The sequence below is a fragment of the Manis pentadactyla genome, chromosome 2 (assembly GCF_030020395.1).
Source record: "Manis pentadactyla isolate mManPen7 chromosome 2, mManPen7.hap1, whole genome shotgun sequence".
Taxonomy (NCBI): domain Eukaryota; kingdom Metazoa; phylum Chordata; class Mammalia; order Pholidota; family Manidae; genus Manis; species Manis pentadactyla.
Genome location: NC_080020.1, coordinates 228719871 through 228738437, shown reverse-complemented (window position 1 = coordinate 228738437; position 18567 = coordinate 228719871). Strand labels below are relative to the sequence as shown.

Here is an 18567-nt window from a genome sequence, read left to right as displayed (position 1 = left end):
TCTCTCCACCCCCACCTCTCTTTGACAGAAAAACTCCTCTTAGCCTGTCAGGACTTGGCTGGGGCAGTCCTGTTCTGGACGCCCCCTGGGACGTCCCAGTGTGGGGTGGATACCCTTTCCTCCCTTTAGGGTTGAGTTGTGTCCCCCCTGCATTCATACAGTGAAGCCCTGATCACTAGTACCTCAGAATGTGGCTGAATGGAGATACGGCCTTAGAAGAGGAGATTGGGGTAAAATGAGGTCACATCACTAGGCCCTAATCCAGCATGACCGGGGGCCCCGTAAGAAGAGGAGATGAGAACGCAGACACAGGACAGTCGTGTGAGGACAGGGAGAAGGTGGCCGTCTGCAAGCCAACAAGAGGCCTCAGGAGAAACCAGCCCTGTGGACACCTTGATTTTGGACTTCCAGCTCCGGAGCTGTGGGGTAATAAATGTCTGTTGTTTAAGGCCACCGGGTCTTTGGCATTTTGCTAAAGCAGCCCAGGCAGACTACACACTCCCAGATGCTCCCTTCTCCCGGCTTCCTCCATCCAGAGGTTCTCTTTACTTTGACGTCTCCCTCACTGGATGGTGACTTCCCTGGACAATTCATCTCTAGACCTTCGGCGCCTAGGTCTTCAGTGTTCGGGAAACGCTTGTTGAAGTGAACTAAATTTTTCTTGGCCTAAACCCACATACTTTATATAGCTCCTAGGCTCACAGAGTGAACCAGGAGTTGTATAAAGAGGAAATAAAGAGTGGGCCTGGGTATGCAGACTCTTCGACCCTCTTGAGGGTTCCAGGGACACCTAATGGCACATCAAGCTCCATTTAACTGGTGCCCTGCAGTCCCTGACGGTGCCCTCTAGTCTCCCTGCTATGCCTGCGTCACTGGGCGACTACCCCTGATTGTGGCTGTCTACCTGCCAGTGGATTATGTTCCCAATCCATTTATGTTAGCCGTGCTTGTTGTTATGACATTGTGTGATTAAATATGCTTAAGTGGATAAAATATGAATTCAAAGAGAATTTTTCTACTAATACTAAATTAAATGCTTTGGAAAAGGTTCATTGAAGGTGAGTTGCCTTTAAAATATTGCTGTTAGATTAAGCTTGATAGGGTGGCCGGTCTCCACAACAACCCCTCATGCTTGTCACCTGTTGGATGCATGCCTTTGGGTAACCCTCTCCCACGCTGAACCAAGACTGATCTGCAACACCAGACGCAGTGAAAGTGATGCTGTGTGTCTTCTGGGGTGAAGTTATAAAAGGTATTGCTGCTTCGGCCAGGTTCTCTTGGGAGACTTGCTCTGGAGAAGCTGTCACTCCATGGGGACACTCAAGCCTCCCAGGAGAGCACCGCATGGAGAGAGGCTGAGGCCTCCCACCTACATGTGGGGAAGCAGATTTGGAAGCAGATCCTGCAGTCCCAGCCCATCCTGCCCATGCGGGCAGCCCAGCCACCCAATGGCTGCAGCCTCAGGAGAGGCCCTGAGCAGACCTGCGCCATCCAGCCGCTCCCGAATTCCCAACCACTGACACGGTGAGAGCCAGGCCGGTGATTCTTGTGGCTTCAAGGCAGAAAGCCCTGAAGTAATTGTTCCACAGCAATAGATGGCTCGCACACAGAGGAAGGCCTCTGCAGAAGGATCATAGAAAAAAATGGTAAAAGTCTGAATGGGGCCTGGGCTCTAGTTGTATCACAAATGTTCCTTAAACTCTGCTCAGATTTAAAATTAGGAAGTAGGAGTCACAAGAGTATGGTGGCCCGTGCTCAGAGAAGGCCTAGCTCCTCCACTGAAGTAGACTGGTTAATATACTTTGTATGATTGTGGATAAAACGAGAGTTCCTGTGACCAGGATTCTCACCTGGCCCTGGCTGACTAGCTCACTGCACACCTGTGAGCAATACATGGCTGTTGACTCTATATAAAGAGCTCCTCCCAGGGCTCTGGGCGCAACACGGTGGCAGGGCTGCAAGGCTGCAGGAGAGCAGAGCAGAGGCTGGAGTGGTGGCAGGGCCGAGGACAGAGGCCCAGAGGACCGGCTGTGTGGGACGGCTGTGCGGACAGAGGGGCCCAGAGGCAGAGACTGGCTTGCTGCCTGCAGACTCGCTCTGAGTGAACGGGATTCTAGTGACTGACCTGCCACCTGGAAATAAAGTTGGGAATATCCCTTTCACCCCAAGAACGTTTTGCTGTCAATTTCTTTGGTCACACTGAATCCACAGCGAACTTGCCTGGGACTGAAACCCATTGGCAAGACAATGATTCAAGTTCAAAATGAACATTTTAAGGCATGGTTGAATTTTTTAAAATAATTTTTCAATTTGGAATAATTTGACCCACTTTTTGGTGAACTAAACCAACACCAGTCCTGGAGCTCAGGAAAAGGAGTGTGTGGGGGGCATTTTACAAATACAAGCGGGGGTCCCTTTGTGCAAGAAGCTGAAAGGTGCTCTGTCAATCAAACATCAAAACATTTGAATTATACTGTAAATGTCCAATGAGACAGCTTTACACAGAAAGGGCCCATAATAAATCCTCTGACCTGGTCTGGATTCAGGTCCTGAAGTGACTTAAAAGGGTAAACTCAGAACACAGGCAGCCTTGGCCAGAAGAGAATTCCAGCCGAGAGTCGTTTTCTGTTGAGCTGCTGTCCCCACTCAGCTGTGTGCCTGAAGGGAACTGCACGTTTCCTGCGTTAAGTTTTACAAACTGGGAAAGGGCTGGGAAGAGGCCTGGCAGCTCCGGGAGCCCCGGGAACAGCTGCTGCTGGTTTCCAAGCCTCCAGGCTCAGTCTCTGCTCCCCATGGCTCAGCCACCTCTTCCAAGGCCCCATTCTTGCGGATGCCCACAGCTCCCCCTGTGCCCTTCCCTCCCTCACCCTCTCCCAGCAAGCGGGGCACCATCCACCCACCTCCTGAGCCAGGAGGCCTGGGCTTCTTGCCTCTTCTCTCCACACTCTCCACTGTGGGGCTCCGGGAGAGAGAAGCAGCCGGTGGCCAAAGGACGTGAGTGCCCAGGGGTTGTGGACTGAATGCTTGCTTTCCAGCCCCCACCAAATTCACACGCTGAAGCCCAGTCCCTAGGGTTTGGAGATGGGGCCTTGATGGAGGTAATTAAGGTTAAATGAGGTCATAAGGGTGGGGCCCTGACCCAACAGGACACTGCTTATAGTCTCCTTAGAAGACACCCTAGAAAGCCCTCTCTCTCCCTTTCCGCCTTCCTCCTGTGTGACAATGCAGCAGGAAGGCAGACTTCTGCAAGCAGAGACAGCTGCCAGCACCCTGGCCTCAGACTTGCAGGGCCCAGAACTAAGGGATGTCTGTTTGAGTCATCCAGTCTACGGTGCTTTTTTGTGGCAACCCGTCATATTGTGATTTTTAATAATGTACATTTGGTCTTTGTTTCCCATTCCGCCACCCCACTTCCTGGCACAGAGCACCTAAAACCCTTGGAATTTCCTGATAAGAGAGAGAAAGGTGTGTTTTGTTATTCATAACAAGTGCTTTTCAACTACACCTGAATTTATGTTCACGTGGTGACTTTTTGGAAAACCCCTGAGACTGGGTGCTGGTTGTCTCAGAAACCAACCTATATTGGAAGGTTGGAGCTTCAGCCCCGTCCCCCAACCTCGGGAGAGGGGAGAGGGCCTGGGAAGTTGTGTTCCATCACCAATGGAGAATGATTTAGTTCAGCCACCATTATGCCTACATAATGAAACCTCCGTAAAAATCCCAAAGGACGGGGTTTGGAGAGCTCCCAGGCAGGTGGAGGTGCTGGGAGGGTGGCGCGCCTGGAGAGGGCATGGAAGCTCTGGGCCCCTTCCCACATTCCTTGCCCCAAGCTCCTCTCCCATCTTGCTGTGTCTGAGGCATGTCCTTTTCTAAGGAACTGATAGTCTAGTAGGGAAACTGTTCCTGAGTTCTGTGAGCTGCTCTAGCAAATCAATCAAACTGGACGATGGGTTCGTGGGAACCTCCAATCTATAACCGGAGGGGATCAGAAGCACCGCTGACAGCCTGGACTTGTAACTGGCATCTGAAAGGGGCGGGGCAGCCTTTTCTGCTGCTGTCTCCAGGTAGGTGGTGTCGGAACTGAACTGTGGGGCATCCAGTTGGTGTTGTAGAATGGCTTGATGTGGGGAAAACCAGCGCATTTTAGGAGCAATTTTCTGTGAGTAGATGGACCTGGGGAGTTTTTCTTGACACAGCCCTAACACACCAGGTTTGTACCTGATACCAGGAGCCAGAGTAGAATTCAATTCTGCTTCCAGCACAGCTGCTGACTGCCTGGCCCCAAAGCAGCAGTATGAGTGTCCAAGAGGGGATGAATGAGCGCCGGGCCCGCTGGTCCAGACACCTGCAAGGATGGAGCAGCTGGGGGGTGGGAGGCCCTCTGAGCGCAGGGAGGGCTCCGTGGCCTTGCTGCCGGTTGTCCACCAGCACGCCCCAGGTAAGGGGGTGCCCGGGCCCAGAAATGGGTCTGGCAGAGTCAGGAAAGGCAGCGTTGGCACAGCTGTGGCTGTGGGGCAAACAGAATCTTGCGCTACCCTCTGGGGGACACCACGTCCACCTCTTGACATTCCTACCCCAATGACTGCAATTATAGGGTGTCACCAAGCACCACCTAGCTCAGAGACATCTTCCCATCATTGGCCACTCCCGGGCCCCACAGGCCCCCTGTTTGGCTGACTGGTCTCTTGGGCATTGAGGGGAGGCATCCACAAGTGCCCACCTGTGGCCAAGGGTTTGCTCAGGAGGGCTGACCCTGCAGCCAGCTGCTAGATGCCCCAGTTTCCTTGTCCCTCTGACTTCGCCCCAGCAGCTCCTTGTCCTGCTTACCCCTCCATGTGGAACCTCTGGCTGGGTCAGCCCCCGGCATGGGGGCTGGGGGAGCATACCACCTGCCTCCCATCTTTCACCCTATCTTTCCCCAAAGCCCCACTCTTTTTTCTTTCACAGCCGATCCTGAGGGTCTAGCTTCCCTTTCTACAAAGGCCAGGTTGGCTTCGCTTCCAGAAGTTTCCTGGATGAAGGGGAAATTATTTGCATTTTTCTCCTGGGAGCTGCTTCAAACCCTGGAATGGGCTGGATCCTTCTGCAACAAAGAAAATGAAGAGGAAAAAAAACCTGTAGTTTCCATATCAAACCAGGTTGCTTATTTACTCCCTGTCTCACGTCCTTAAAACATTTGCTGTGTGGGCCCTGACAGTAAGCAGGGCACACAGAGGGGAGTAGAACTCTGCCTGGGTGGAGAGGGGCACAGACTGGCCTCCTGGCGCCGAGGTAGTGCCCTAGAAGGCTGCTCTGGGCCCCGGTGACTCCGGGGCAAGCACAGCCCAGTGGCCCAGCATGGAAGGGGGTGGGCTTCCGAGCCCGGCAATATGACCCAGGCCTTGAGGCCTGGTAGCCAGGGTGCTTTGGAATTTAGGGGAGGGGAGACTCAGAGCCGTAAGATGCTTTCCTTCCGGAAGTCCTGGTGCCCCCACACCTCTGGAACTCGGAACCGTGGTGGGGCTGAATGGAGGCTCCCTACCATGCCCCAGGGCCCTTGCCATGAGTGTGCAGGGAACTGAGGCCTGTGATGGGTTTGCTGTGTCACAGCCAGGAACGGATGCTGGGCTGAGTACAAAGCCACACTGTACCCCCTGGCAGGCAATGACGGACCCCAGGCAGCCAGCTGAGAACAAGTGCAGCTGTGAGGCAACCTGGCACCCAGTGGACGGAGACCTCTGCAGGCTCCATTCCGGGCTGAGCAGCTTCCCCCACCCCCAAGACCTGAGCTCCCCCCACCTACACACCTGACAGATTTCCCTGCTCCAGCCTCAGATGCTCCAGGACAAGCATCTTCCCTCTGTCAACCCAGTGCCCTGATTTTTGGTTTGGAAAAGATAACCACAGACCCTATACCAGCTGGTACCCCATGATGTCTACGGGGAAGCAGATCAAGTGTGACTTTCACGACTGTCCCACCCCCACTGCACTCACCTTCCGAAGTTTCCATCTTTTGTAGAACTTCCCACAGGCACTCATTCATTCCCCGATGCCGGTGTGAGTGAAGCCGATACAGTTCATCCTGCCTTCAGAAACTGGAGACAGGTTTCAGGACTGAGTGACCTGCCTCAGGGCATGCAGCAAAAGCAGTAACTTGTGTTTGTGTTGGAACTTCCATGCGTGACCCACAGTTCATTGCTTTTCCTGCTGCCACTGTGCCTCTCTTGCAAGAAATAAAACTTATTGAGCAAGTGCACCCCCTGGGCAGGGACCTCACAGGACATAAACGGACCCAGCACACAGAGCCACTGTGTGGTGTGTTAAGTGCTCTAATGGAGAGGGGTACAAAGTGATGTGGGGGCAAGGCGCCTCCTGTGGGGCGCTGCAGCTGGGCTGGAGCAGGGAGGGCTGCGGGGGGGGAACAGCCGGAGCAACTCTGTACAGGTTTGAGAGCTTGGCGCCTGCAGGCGAGGGACAAGGCGTTTGGGGAGGCAGACCACTTTATCTGATTCTTGAATCAGCTTCAGGAGGAATGTGGAGTTCTAATCCCTGCTTTTCAGAGATGCGGAAACCCAAACTCAGCGATTATGCAACAGGCCCAGGGTTACACAGCTGTGAATGGTTTATTGGAAGCTCAAGTCCAGAGGTCTGACCCTTGGTCCAGGGACAGCATCTCAGAGATGCAGGCCCCTAGAAGGCACGCAAGCTCCCGCTGGCTGGCTGGCTGGCTGGCTGGCTGGCTGGCTGGCTGGTGCAAGTGGCAGCGCTCTCTGCAGGAAGCCTGGCTCCAGTGCTGAGTCATTCTGGCTGGTGCGGGGGAAGGAGGAAGGTGAATACCCAGGCTGCAGTGATGGCTCGGCCCTTTGCTCCCCAGGGCCCCCTGGGCCCCTAGCAGCTCCGTGGGTCCTGCCCAGCTGTATTCAAGCCAACCCACCAACCACTGCAGGCCTAGGGAGGCCCCATCCTTCCCTCAACCACTGTGTGTTTACTGGCTGGGGCTTTCGCATGGCAATGATGGAGACCCCTCAACATGCTCTCAGGATGAGGCCGGGGGTGCAGGCAGGTAACCAGTCATTGCAAAGCCTGGCTGGAGGAACTGAGGTGAGCTGGTGCTGGCTCCTAGAGAGGTGCTGAGGGGAGGCGACTTTGAGCTTTGAGATGAGTTCCGCAGGGTGAAAGGTACTTAGTAAGTGGAGAGATGTGGGGGGGCTTTCCCCCACATGGGCAGGGCTGTGCGGCTACAGAAGGCGTTCCAGGGTGGGTGGTGCAGACTGGCCTGTGGCCGGAGCCTGGCTTTCTGGCTGTTAGGGGTCTTCCGACTTGTACTGGGCCCTGATTTCTCATCAGACTCCACTTTGATCAGGTTCTAGGTGAGCTCTTGGGCCAGGAAGGCTGGTGGGGCTGGGGAGGGATTCTGCCTCGGAGCAGCCAGGGTGAGAGTGTGGGAAAGGCCTGTGATGTCCTAATGTCTTTACTTCGATCAGAAGATAGAAGGTCTGGGTACAAACCTGTGGGAAGCTTCCCGCCCTGAATATTCCTATCTGAGTGTAAATCTCTGGCTGGGGGATCTTTCTGGGGAGCAGGCCTGTCAGAGAAGGGGAAGCACAGGGCCTCACTTGTTTCTCAAGGACAGGCCCTGGCCCTCGTTTGCCTGCACCCTCAGCAGGGCAGCTAGGCCCAGGGCCACGGAGGATTGGCAGGCAGTGCCCTGTTCCCTCCGAGCTGATGTCTCCTCTGGCAAACAGGACAGTGGGGGCCTCCTGGGAGGTGACAGAAGCAGGAGCAGCACCTGAACCCAAACGAGCAAATCACATCCCCCAGAGCACCGTCCAGCCCTCCCAGCCCTCCTCAGCCCTCCCAGCCCTCCTCAGCCCTCCTCAGCCCTCCCAGCCCTCCCCGGCCCTCCTCAGCCCTCCTCGGCCCTCCTCAGCCCTCCCAGCCCTCCTCAGCCCTCCTCAGCCCTCCCAGCCCTCCCCGGCCCTCCTCAGCCCTCCTCGGCCCTCCTCAGCCCTCCCAGCCCTCCTCAGCCCTCCCCGGCCCTCCTCAGCCCTCCTCGGCCCTCCTCAGCCCTCCTCGGCCCTCCTCAGCCCTCCCAGCCCTCCCCGGCCCTCCTCAGCCCTCCCCGGCCCTCCTCAGCCCTCCTCAGCCCTCCTCAGCCCTCCTCGGCCCTCCTCAGCCCTCCTCGGCCCTCCCCGGCCCTCCCTGGCCCTCCTCAGCCCTCCTCGGCCCTCCTCAGCCCTCCCCGGCCCTCCTCAGCCCTCCCCGGCCCTCCTCAGCCCTCCCCGGCCCTCCTCAGCCCTCCCAGCCCTCCTCAGCCCTCCTCGGCCCTCCTCAGCCCTCCCTGGCCCTCCCCGGCCCTCCTCAGGCCTCCCAGTGCCCTTGCAGTGGGCAGCCCTGAGAAGGAGCAAAGCGAGGTGCTTTACTGCCCGAAAAGCTTTCAAGTTCTTTTTCTAGCTGGTGTCCTGACCAGCCTGAAAACAGTGACGTCCGGTGCCTCTGCCCCACGGCTTCGGGCAAAGCAAAGGGAAGAGGGGCCAGGACAGTGTGGGTGGGACCAAGAGGGGATTTGGTGGTGTCAGGAGACCCGGGAGCAGCTTGGGCCCGACTGGCAAGCCTCATGTTCCTGATGGGGCCAATGCCTGGCTCTGCAGGTCCTGAAGCTAAGAGCAGCAGAGACCTGCTTTGGGGAGCCAGGGTGTTGAGCTGTCAAAGAAGCTGCATCCCTCCAAAGCTGCCTGCTCAGCTTCTGCTGGACCTTCCACGTGTTTCTGGATTCCCTGGGGACGTGGGCCCCTCACGCCTGTGAGGCTGTGCTCTCGGATCCTTTCCCTACCTGTCTCTTAAGCCCACCCTTACTGGGGCTGCCTTTCCACGTACCAACTTGGCAACGCCTCCCTGAGTCCTGGCCCTTCCTTATTTTAGATTCATGGCGACCTAAAGACCCTGCTCAAAAGACATGAACTTTAACATGCTTCTGAGCTACTCACATTTCTCTGCTCTCTGAACCGCCCACTGTTTCTAATAGTCTGCCTTATTTTACCAACAGAGGCTGAGGCGTCTACAGCATTCAGTGCCTGGGCTTTGTAACAACCGTCTCCTCTACACTAAGAGCTTTTCTCTCTACTTGGTTTGAGGGATGTGTTCCAAAAGGCTGAGGTTTCTGGCACTCTGACTTTTCGATTAGCTGGGCATTACCATAAATCAGAATCCAGACCTAACAACAGATAAAATGAGGGGCATAGGAAACTTCAAGGTACTTTTTTATGAGAAATATTTTGAAGTATTTTTTGAGTACAGAGAATAATACATCAGACACAAATACTGCTGCAATAGAATTGCTGTCAGGACATACTGGCTACTGAATTCCAAAAAGAAACGCCATGCCTACCAGCAGTCACTCTCCATGTTCCTCTACTCCTGTGCCTGGCCATCACTACTCTACTGTCAGTCTATGAATTTGTCTACCCTGGACATTTCATATGGCTTCTTTCACTTAGCAAGATGTTTTTCAAAGTTCACCATGTTGTAGCATGCATCAGTACTTCATCTCTTTTAATGTCTGAATGATATTCCATCATACAGTAGACCACATTTTGTTTATCTTTGCATCAGTTGATGGGCTTTGGGGTAGTTTCTACTTTTTAGCTATTATGAATAGTGCTGCTATCAACATTCATGCACAAGCTTTTGGGTGGACATATATTTTCAATTTTCTTGGGTATATGCCCGGGAGTAGAATTGCTGGGTCATATGGCAAATCTGTGTATAATGTTTTGAAGAACTGCCAAACTGTTCTCCACAGCCCACACACCATTTTATATTCCCACCAGCAATGTATGCATGTTCCAGTTTCTCCACACCTTCCCAGCACTTGTTCTAGGTCATCTCTTTGATTACAATAACTCTAGGGGGTATGAAGTGATCTCATTATGGTTTTGATTTGTATTTCCCTGATGACTAAATATATTGACCATCTTTTCATGTGCTTATTGGTTCTGTGTGTATCTTCCTTGAAAAAATGTCTACTCAAATCCTTTTCCATTTTTAAGTAATGTTATTTGCCTTTTTTATTGTTGAGTTGGAAGAGTTCTTTATATATCCTAAATAGGAGTTCCTTATCAGATATATGATTTGCAACTATTTCCTCCCATTCTGTGGGTTGTCATTTCAGCTTTCTTGGTGATGTCCTTTGAAGCACAAAAGTTTTTAATTTCGATGAAGCCCAACCTGTCAACTTTTTCTTTGGTTGTTTGTGCTTTTTATGTCACATCTAAGAAACTATTGCCTGATCTAAGGCCACAAAGATCTATGCTTGTTTTCCTCTAAACGTGTTATAGTTTTGGCTCTTACACTATCCATTTGATCCATTTTGAATTAAATTTTTGTAAATGGTGTGAGGTGGGGGCCCAACTTCATTCTTTTACAAGTGGCTATCTAGTTGTTCCAGCACCATTTGTGGAAAAGACTGCTCTTTCTCCTATTGAATTGTCTTGGCACACTTGTCAAAAACCAATTGGCCATAAAGTGTGAGGGTGTATTTCTGGACTTTAAATTGTATACCATTCATCTATATATCTCTCCTTAGGCCAGTACTACACTGCCTTGATTATGTTTTTACCAGATGCAAATTAGAAAGCACATTTCTTGCTTGCCTCAGAGGACTGTCTAGGCCAGTGATTCTCAAAATGTGGTCTCCTGACCAACAGCATCAGCAACATCTGGGAACTCTTTAGCAATGCAAATTCTCGGGCAATCCCCCAGACTTTGTGAATCAGAATGTCCACAGGTGGTGCCTAGCAGTCCATGTTTCTACAAGCTCTTCAGAGGATTCTGATGTACACTAAAGGTTGGGATCTACTAGTCTATATTTGTACCACCCAGATGATAACCACTGGTCACATATGGCTATTAAGCACTTGAGTTGCAGCTGGTCTGAATCGAGATGTGTTGAAAGTTTAGAACACACTGAATTTCAAAAACTTAGTGTGGAAATAAAAAAGCCTTGCAAAATGCCTCATTCATAATTTTTCAATTAATTACATGTTGAAGTAATAATATTTTCTATATATTGAATGAAATAAAATATATAATTTTATATATTATATAAATATATAATTTTTTACTCTTAAAAATGTGCCTACATATGTGGATCACATCTTCTTTCTGTTGGAATTTGGACGGTTGGCTTGAAAATGGAATGAGAGACATGTGGGGGTGTTACTTGCGCCCCACATTCGTAGTGAAACAGTTTCAGGCAGATCTTCACCTACTGTACTGCTCAGGAGTGCAATTTTCCAGCAGAGAAGCCATCAGGAGCAGAGCTGGAAAGGCAAGCAGCCTTTTCTGGTTTAAACTGGTTTGAAACAGCAATCAAAGCGGCTGTTTGTGTTTGGCTGTGGGTTTTGCGCTTTACTGTGAGCATTCTGCAGTCCAGCAGACTTTGGGCTGCTTCCTGCAGGGTGCACAAAAGGGAAGAGATGTCAGGCCTGGCATGCAAAAGCCTGGCATGCAAAGCCCTGGGCTGGGGGCTTCGGCCTTGTATTCAGGGGACTGTCAGGCTGCTGCGGTGGCACCCTTTTTCCTGTCCTGGGTAACCATTATTACCAATGGATCACAGGAGGCTTGCAAGCAGGCCTCATCCATCCAGCCGTGCAAACCAGCAAAGTTCTTCTGCCCTGGGGGGGGCTCTAGTCCACCCACCCCAGACACTTTTGGTGGAGCTACTACTCCAGCCACATACAAAGCCTTTCCCCTTTCCTGGGGGCCCCTGAGCCCCTCTCCCCACAGGCACCCAAGTGCAGAGTGCTCATGAGGAAATGAGCTCAGAGAGGGTAGATGACAACTAGAGCATATAGGAGTTGGGACCCGAGCTCAGGTCTCCAGACTGAGAGATTCACTAGGATGGTTTTCTTTCTGCATTTGTACTTAGTTAGCTTTCAGTGGTGATGCTGGCGATGATAATGTAGGTAACAACTTGTCATTTATTGAGACTCTGTCATTCCATAGGCCTTTCACATACATTGCCTCCTTTATTCCGAGGCAGACATTAATATTCGGTTAAAAAATTAGGACATTGGAACCCTGGATTAGGGCTCGATCAGGGTTGCTAAAGAGAATATTCTAGGCTTGCTAAAGGAGAGGGAGGAGTTAAGGAGGGAGGGAGCTAGTCTTTATTTTTTAGGACGTACAAAGTTGTTCATTTAAGCGTCTCACCACCTGAAGAGGCAGGTTAAGGGTTTAAGGGACATCCCCAGGGTCCTGATGCAAGGGACTGTAGGAGCTGGACCCATAACATCAGGTCGGCCTGGCCTGGAGTCCTGCCACCTCCCCTGCACCTCAGGGGTGAGCACAGCTCCTGGGCCCTTCCCACAAGCCAGACTCCCCTCCACATCCTCACTCTGTTCCCCAGGAGCCAAGGCTGGGCAGAGGGGCCGGGGGCAGGCAAGGGGGCCGTGCACTGCTCGGGAGCAAAGAGAGGTTGTGAGGACAGGGTCTGGAGGTCAGAGGGCCCAGTCGGCAAATGGGGTGGGAAATAGAAGATGAGAAGATACATCGGGCATGTCTTATTGGTCAGGCTACCATAACAAAATACATGACACCCGGAGGGCTTAAGCAACAGACATTTACTTCTCAGCATCTGGAGGCTGGAAGTCCAAGATTAAGCTGTTGGCCAGCTCAGAGTCGGGTGAGGACTCTCTGGCTTACAGATGGCTGCCTTCTCGCTGTGCCCTCACATGGCCTTGGTGGAGAGAGGGAGTGATCTCATTCTGTCTTCCTCTTCTTATAAGGCCACTAGTCCTGTTGGATTAGGAGTCCCCCCCTTATGACATCATGTAACTGTACTTACCTCCTAAAAGCTCTATCTCCAAACATAGGCACACTGGGGCTCTTAGGACTTCAGTGTATGAATTTTGGGGGGACACAGTCTCCCCATAGCAGGGCACTAATTTATCTTACCTCCCTGGAGCTTGCAAGGATAAAGGGGAATGGGGGAATCTTATCAAAATGTACCTTTGAGTCATACTCTCTGGATGACCCTTCGGCCACAGCATCTGCTTCAGGGGCCACTATGGACACTGGTGGACCTCAGGGGTAAGCAAGGTGGCCCAATGATCCAGCTTCCCACCTCCGATCCACCTGCAAGATCTGGCGACTCTTGCCACTGGTGCTGCCAGTGGTTGTCTGTTTCCTCTGCTTTGAGCTTCTGGGGTTTGGGGTCAGGTGGGCAGCCAGGGGTGCCATCACTAGCTTAAGGGAGCATCGCCTGGATTATTCCTGGCCACCACACTTCTCCCCTCTGTAATTAAAAAATAAACCAGAAGGATAGAATCAAAAGAGGACCTGGAAAAAAAAAGAGGACCTGGAAACAAACTGGCTCTCACTTCCTCAAAAATTCAGGACCATGGGTTTGTGAGCTAGAACCACGTTTATCTGAAAGACCCTTTCTGGTAAAGTATACATCCCTAGCCAAGTTCACTAAAGTACTACAAATAGCTTTTTTAAATGGTAACTTTTCCAAAGTGTGTGTGGGCCCAGCACAGCGACACAGAGTCTGGCTGTTAGAGCTGGCTGTCACCATTCTAATATGTGATCCTGGACATTGCATTTCTCCAAGAATAGGTTTCCTCATCTGTAAAATGTGGGAATAATCTCAAGAATGTTAGAGAATGCATATGTAAAAGTGCTTCAGAAACAATAACATCATTGAACTAAGTCAGATATAATTAAGAATAATCAGAGTCACTCCTGCCTTTAAATGTTTACAGCCATCGTATGGAAGAAACTGTATACATAGACATCTGTTACTTAGTATATTGTTCCCCCATAAAGATGTTGCTGTCCTAACCCTGGTACCTGGGAATGTGACCTTATTCAGAAATATGGTCTTTGCAGATGGTCAAGGTAAGATGAGGTCATTAGGGTGGGCTCTAATCCAGTACGACTGGTGTCCCTATAAAAAGGGAAATTTGAACACAGAGACAGACACGCACAGAGGAAAGACTGTCTAAAAACACAGGGAGAAAAGAGGCCATCAACAAGCCGAGGAGAGCTCTAGGCTACAGAAGCCAGGAGAGAACCTGGGACAGGCTCTCCCTCAGGGCCTCAGAAGCAACCAGTCCTCCTGACACCTTGATCTCCAACTCCCAGCCTCCAGGACTCTGAGACAAAAAATGTGTCATTTAAGTAGTTTCTTACAGCAGCCCCAGGAAACCAACCAGGCACCCTACCTGAATTTGCTTACTTGCTCTAGTCTATCAAGTGCAAAAGTACTTATGGAGGACGTACTGCGTGCTCTCCCTTACTGAGCTTCACGGGGAGTGCTGAAGGAGCAGTAGAAAGGAAGAGGAAGAGACCAGGACGCACCTCACCCGAGGGAGCTGAGAGAGTGGAGGGCCAGGTATTGCTGAGCTGAGCCTTGATGGATAGGTACGTTCCAGATTGGAGGGGAGAGGGGCAGTCTCCCCTGTGAGAGAACACCCTGGTAAAGGCTCAGAGGTCACTCCAGAGGTGGGGTCCAGAGCCTTCCTGTCTGTTTTTGCACTTCCCCTGAGCTTTCTCATCCCCCCACCTTCCTCCGGCTCATGTCTACCATGCTGTCTCCTCCTCCTCATCTTTCAAACCCCACGAAACTGTCACCTGCTCTGTGAGTCTTCTCGGTCTCTCCCCATGAGATGTTTTGGTGGATGGTCATAGCTGGTCATCCATCTTCCAGGCCTTGATGATGGCAATCACCGTGCTTTATGTGGACATCTGCTGCCCTGTGCCTGAGCTTGGGAGAAGCATGCACTGTGGCCAGGCACTGTGACATGTTCACCAAAGTGACTGTTCTCTCCCGGCCCAAGGGAAGACTGATTCCCAGACTCTTCTGCATCCAGGTAGGTCCTTGGGGCTAAATCAGATCAGTGAATGCAGGCGGATATCACGTGTGCCTCTCCCAGGCCCGGCTCCCGATGAGCTCCCAGAAGCCTGGCTAGCACTCTCCACTCTCTTTTGCTGGCTGAAAGTCAAGGGGCCAGAGGAGGACTTCTCCCAAGCTCAGGCACAGGGCAGCAGATGTCCACACAAAGCATGGTGATTGCCATCATCAAGGCCTGGACGATGACCAGCTATGACCATCCACCAAAACATCTGAAGGAGGGTGTAGAATCTAGATGGAAGAGGCTGGGGTTCCTGAAGGCTCGTGTGGAGTCCTTTATACCCTCCGACCTGCACTGAACCGCAATCTGGGTGAGAAAAGGAGTCGTATGTGTGACCACAGCAGAACAGAATTTACCCCACTAACCCAGTAACTGCAGCCACCTTGCTGATGGGCCAGGCTGGGCATCTGCTGAGGGCTCCTCACCTGTAACCCTACCCTCTGCCTGCATACGCTACAGGAAGCCTGGGCAGTGATCCTGGCCTCTGCTCTCTGCTGAGGAGGAAGATGGTGCCCCTAGGTACCAGAGCTGGCTCCCTGTGACATCACCACAGCCCGCTACTGCTGACACTCATAGTCATTACTGCGTTTAATCCTCACAGGGGACCCAAGTGACTAACTCCCTCTGGGTTTGGTTGTGCTGTTTGTTGAGAGTGGGATCTGGGCTCAGATCACCCTGCCTGCCAGTCCCCAGTCAATTCCCCCAAATCCGCCCACTATCATTTCTCTCCGCAACCTCCTGTGTAGTGTGAGTTCACACACTGTGTTTTTGTGAAGGAGGATTTGAAGGAGGATTTGAGTTTTCCCCTGGAGATGCTAGAAAGACAGTTTGTCTCAGCCTAACACTAACGCCCAGCTCCACATTTATGCCTGTTTCTGTGGTTACCTTTCTTTGGGGATGCTTGAGGTGGGTGGTGGGGGTAGTGGTGGGGGTGTGTATGTATTTGCTCTTCCAGGGCCCAGATATTCAGGAGCTGCTGGGGTGAGGGGCCCTGGGAAGCAGCCCCTCATTCCTTTCCTCTCTCGCAGGTGGCATGTGCAGGAGGATGGAGGAGGTCTGCAGGCAACACGCACCTGCCTCCCGGAGACAGGCCACCCATTCCTGGGACTGAGATGTCAGCCAAGCCCCTTCTTCAGCAGACACTGAAGACCCACAGCACGTTGGGGAAGTAAGGGCTGGAAAAAAGCCCTCTCCTCCATTTTATAGGTGGGGAAAACCAAGGCGAGGAGTCTGAGGGACTTGCCCAAATGGCCTTGTTACCATAGGCACAGAACTGGAACCCAGGACCCCCTCCCACCTCCGGCCCGAGCTTCTTCCCTGAACTCTGGGGGGAAGGAGTGGTATCTGCTCATAGGACAGGTGGTGGGGTGCCAGAGGGGCCTGGCACGCTGCACCTCTGGGCCACCGCGCCCGCACTTCCTGCAGAGGGCTGGGGAGGCGGGGGAGCGGCCCGGGGTCCAGCTCTCCCGGGGGCAGCCCGCCGCCTTTCTCACACCCACAGGCCAGAGGCCAAGGGTTAGGGTTGCGGAACCGGTGCTCGGCTCCGCTCCTGCCTGAAATACACGCTGGCTGGGGCCGGGTCAGGACCTCGGCTGGGCCCACAGGGAGGTGAAGAGGAGCGATGGGCCAGCGTAGAAGGCGCCGAGGGCCAGGAGGGGGCGTGGCCAGAGCGGGGCGCGGGCGGGGCTACGTTTGGGGGCGGGGTCGAGCCGGGGGCGGGTCTGCAGGAAACTTGAGTGCCCGCCCTGGCCGTGCGCCCCTCCCCCGGCCCCCGCCTGCGGGGCCCGCCTTCGCTTCCTTTCCTTCCCCCGACTGGCAGGCGGGCCTCGGCGGCTGCAGGCGGCGGACGGGCGGACCGGCGGGCTGCTCCACCGAGCTCCCTCCCTCGCTGCTGGCTTCCTTTTGTCTTTCTGGGCGGCGATGAGCACAAGGCCGGCGCGGCGGCTGCGGGCGCACGGAGGCCCGAGCTCCTAGCCACCCTTCCCGGCCTCGGCGCGCTCGTCCCGGGCAGCGGCCCGCGCCCGCCCCAGCGCCCGCGGCGCCGAACTTGGGCTCGGCGAGCCGGCAGACCTCCGCCGGAGCAGGTAGGGAAGAGGCGGGCTGCGGGGCTGCGGGGAGTGCCGGCGTGTGCACCGGCTCGCGCTTCTTCGGGCTCTCTGCGTGTGTGCGTGTGCTTGTGTGTGTGTGTATGTGTGTTGGGGAGTGACTGTTTCTCTGCGCGGTGGAGTTGTGGACCGAGGATGGTGGTGTGTCCCTGGAATGGCATGTCCTCGTGGGGATCCATGTGTGCAGTTCGGTGTGCACATTTTGGGCTGCGTTTGTGGAACCGTGTGTCGGGGCGCAGTTGCTGGTGCGGACCAGTGCGGGGCAGGTGTCGTGTGTGAGCGGCTGTGCGTGGGGCGCTGGTGGCTGGGTGGGCGTGGGCGGTCCAGCCCTGCGCGCAGAGCCCGCGGTCCCCGCTGGCCGGCGCAGTGCGGAGCTCCAGAGCCCTGGGGGACAGTTGGGATCCGAGGTGGCTAGCCCCGCCGGGGTGTGGGTCCGCGGGGCCCACGTGGGTCGCCAGTGAGCTCTGGCCAGCGGAGGGTGTCCGCGCGGCGACCATCGCCCCTTTCTTCCCAGGCCGTGGACAGACCCCTGCTCGGGAGTTAGGAGCCCTGGCATCGCCGTGACCCGTACCGCGACCTGGGCCAGACACACCACCTTACCGGGTCGCGGTTTGCTTCTCTGTCAAATGGGGGCAGTTCCTCCCTCGGGGTCCGTCGTGACAGTTAAAACGAGAACGCGCTAAAGATGGCTGGTGGCCCAGTGCTTAACACATAGTAGGTGCTACGTTAATTGAATTCGCTTTCTCTTTTTAAAACAATCCTTCTGTTCTTTATGGTGGATGGCGCTCTTAAATCCCCCCAACCCCCTCGTGTGTTTAACGTTCCTCTCACCGCCCTAACTTAACCGCGCAGCACAGACATTCGAGAAAGTTTAGGCTGCGAGGGCGCCGCCTCCTCTCCGCACCTCGCGGGCGCCGCCGCCTCGGGTGCGCAGGGGCGCGCAGTGCCCGGCCCCCGCCCTACCCCTGCCGCACAGGCCCCGGCGCCCGAGCGAGGGTCCCTTCTCTGGCTGCAGGCAGCGTCTGCTGGAGTCGGGAGCCCTTTTGTTCAACAAGTGCCTAGTCCCTGGTTGTGCAGCTCCTAGAATCGAGAGCCCCGGGGTGAAGGTGGCGCTTCGCGCAGACCGCTCCCAGGGCATCCGGGTGGGCATGGTCGCGCCAAAGGCTATCTATCCCCTTTCTTACCCGCCGACACCCGTTCCCCCTAGAGGAGGGTGTTTGCCAGGACCTGCGCTGGGCCTTGGCTTTGGACACCCTCCGACCCCACCCCCATCCTTCCCATCCCCGCTCCCTTGAGTCAGCGTTACGCAGGAGGCCGCCGGCCCGCGTGGGACCCTTCCTCCTAGTCCCACATCTTAATTTTTAAAATATTTAGTTTGAAAACAGCTACTTGTAACGTTGAACTGCAGTGAATGTGTACACAGCTCTAACCACGATTACCTCTCAGGACGATTCTGCCAACCGCACATAGGGCTTGCTCAGACCCAGCGGGTCACAGGCTGCCCTGCCCCTTCTGCCCCAGCCAGGGGTTCCTTCCCTGCATCTCTGGTTTCTTCCTCTCAGAAC

At 54.0% G+C, this 18567-nt stretch overlaps 1 protein-coding gene and 1 long non-coding RNA gene across 3 annotated transcripts in view; both read left to right on the top strand.

Annotated features, from left to right (window-relative positions):
* The first annotated feature begins 4053 nt into the window (after positions 1-4053).
* LOC118910609 (uncharacterized) lies at positions 4054-16565 on the top strand. Its single transcript, XR_008996023.1, has 4 exons — positions 4054-5138; positions 13810-14855; positions 14985-15207; positions 15926-16565. It is a non-coding gene; the product is annotated as an uncharacterized LOC118910609 (long non-coding RNA).
* A 120-nt stretch (positions 16566-16685) lies between these two features.
* The window catches only part of HPCAL1 (hippocalcin like 1), a 105112-nt gene continuing 103230 nt past the window's right edge, over positions 16686-18567 (top strand). Inside the window, exon 1 of one of the 2 annotated variants that reach the window (XM_036881686.2) lies at positions 16686-16981. The gene's annotated coding sequence lies outside the window, so the exon portion shown is untranslated. The remainder of the gene's footprint in view (positions 16982-18567) is intronic. The other variant, XM_036881684.2, reaches the window with a different exon arrangement.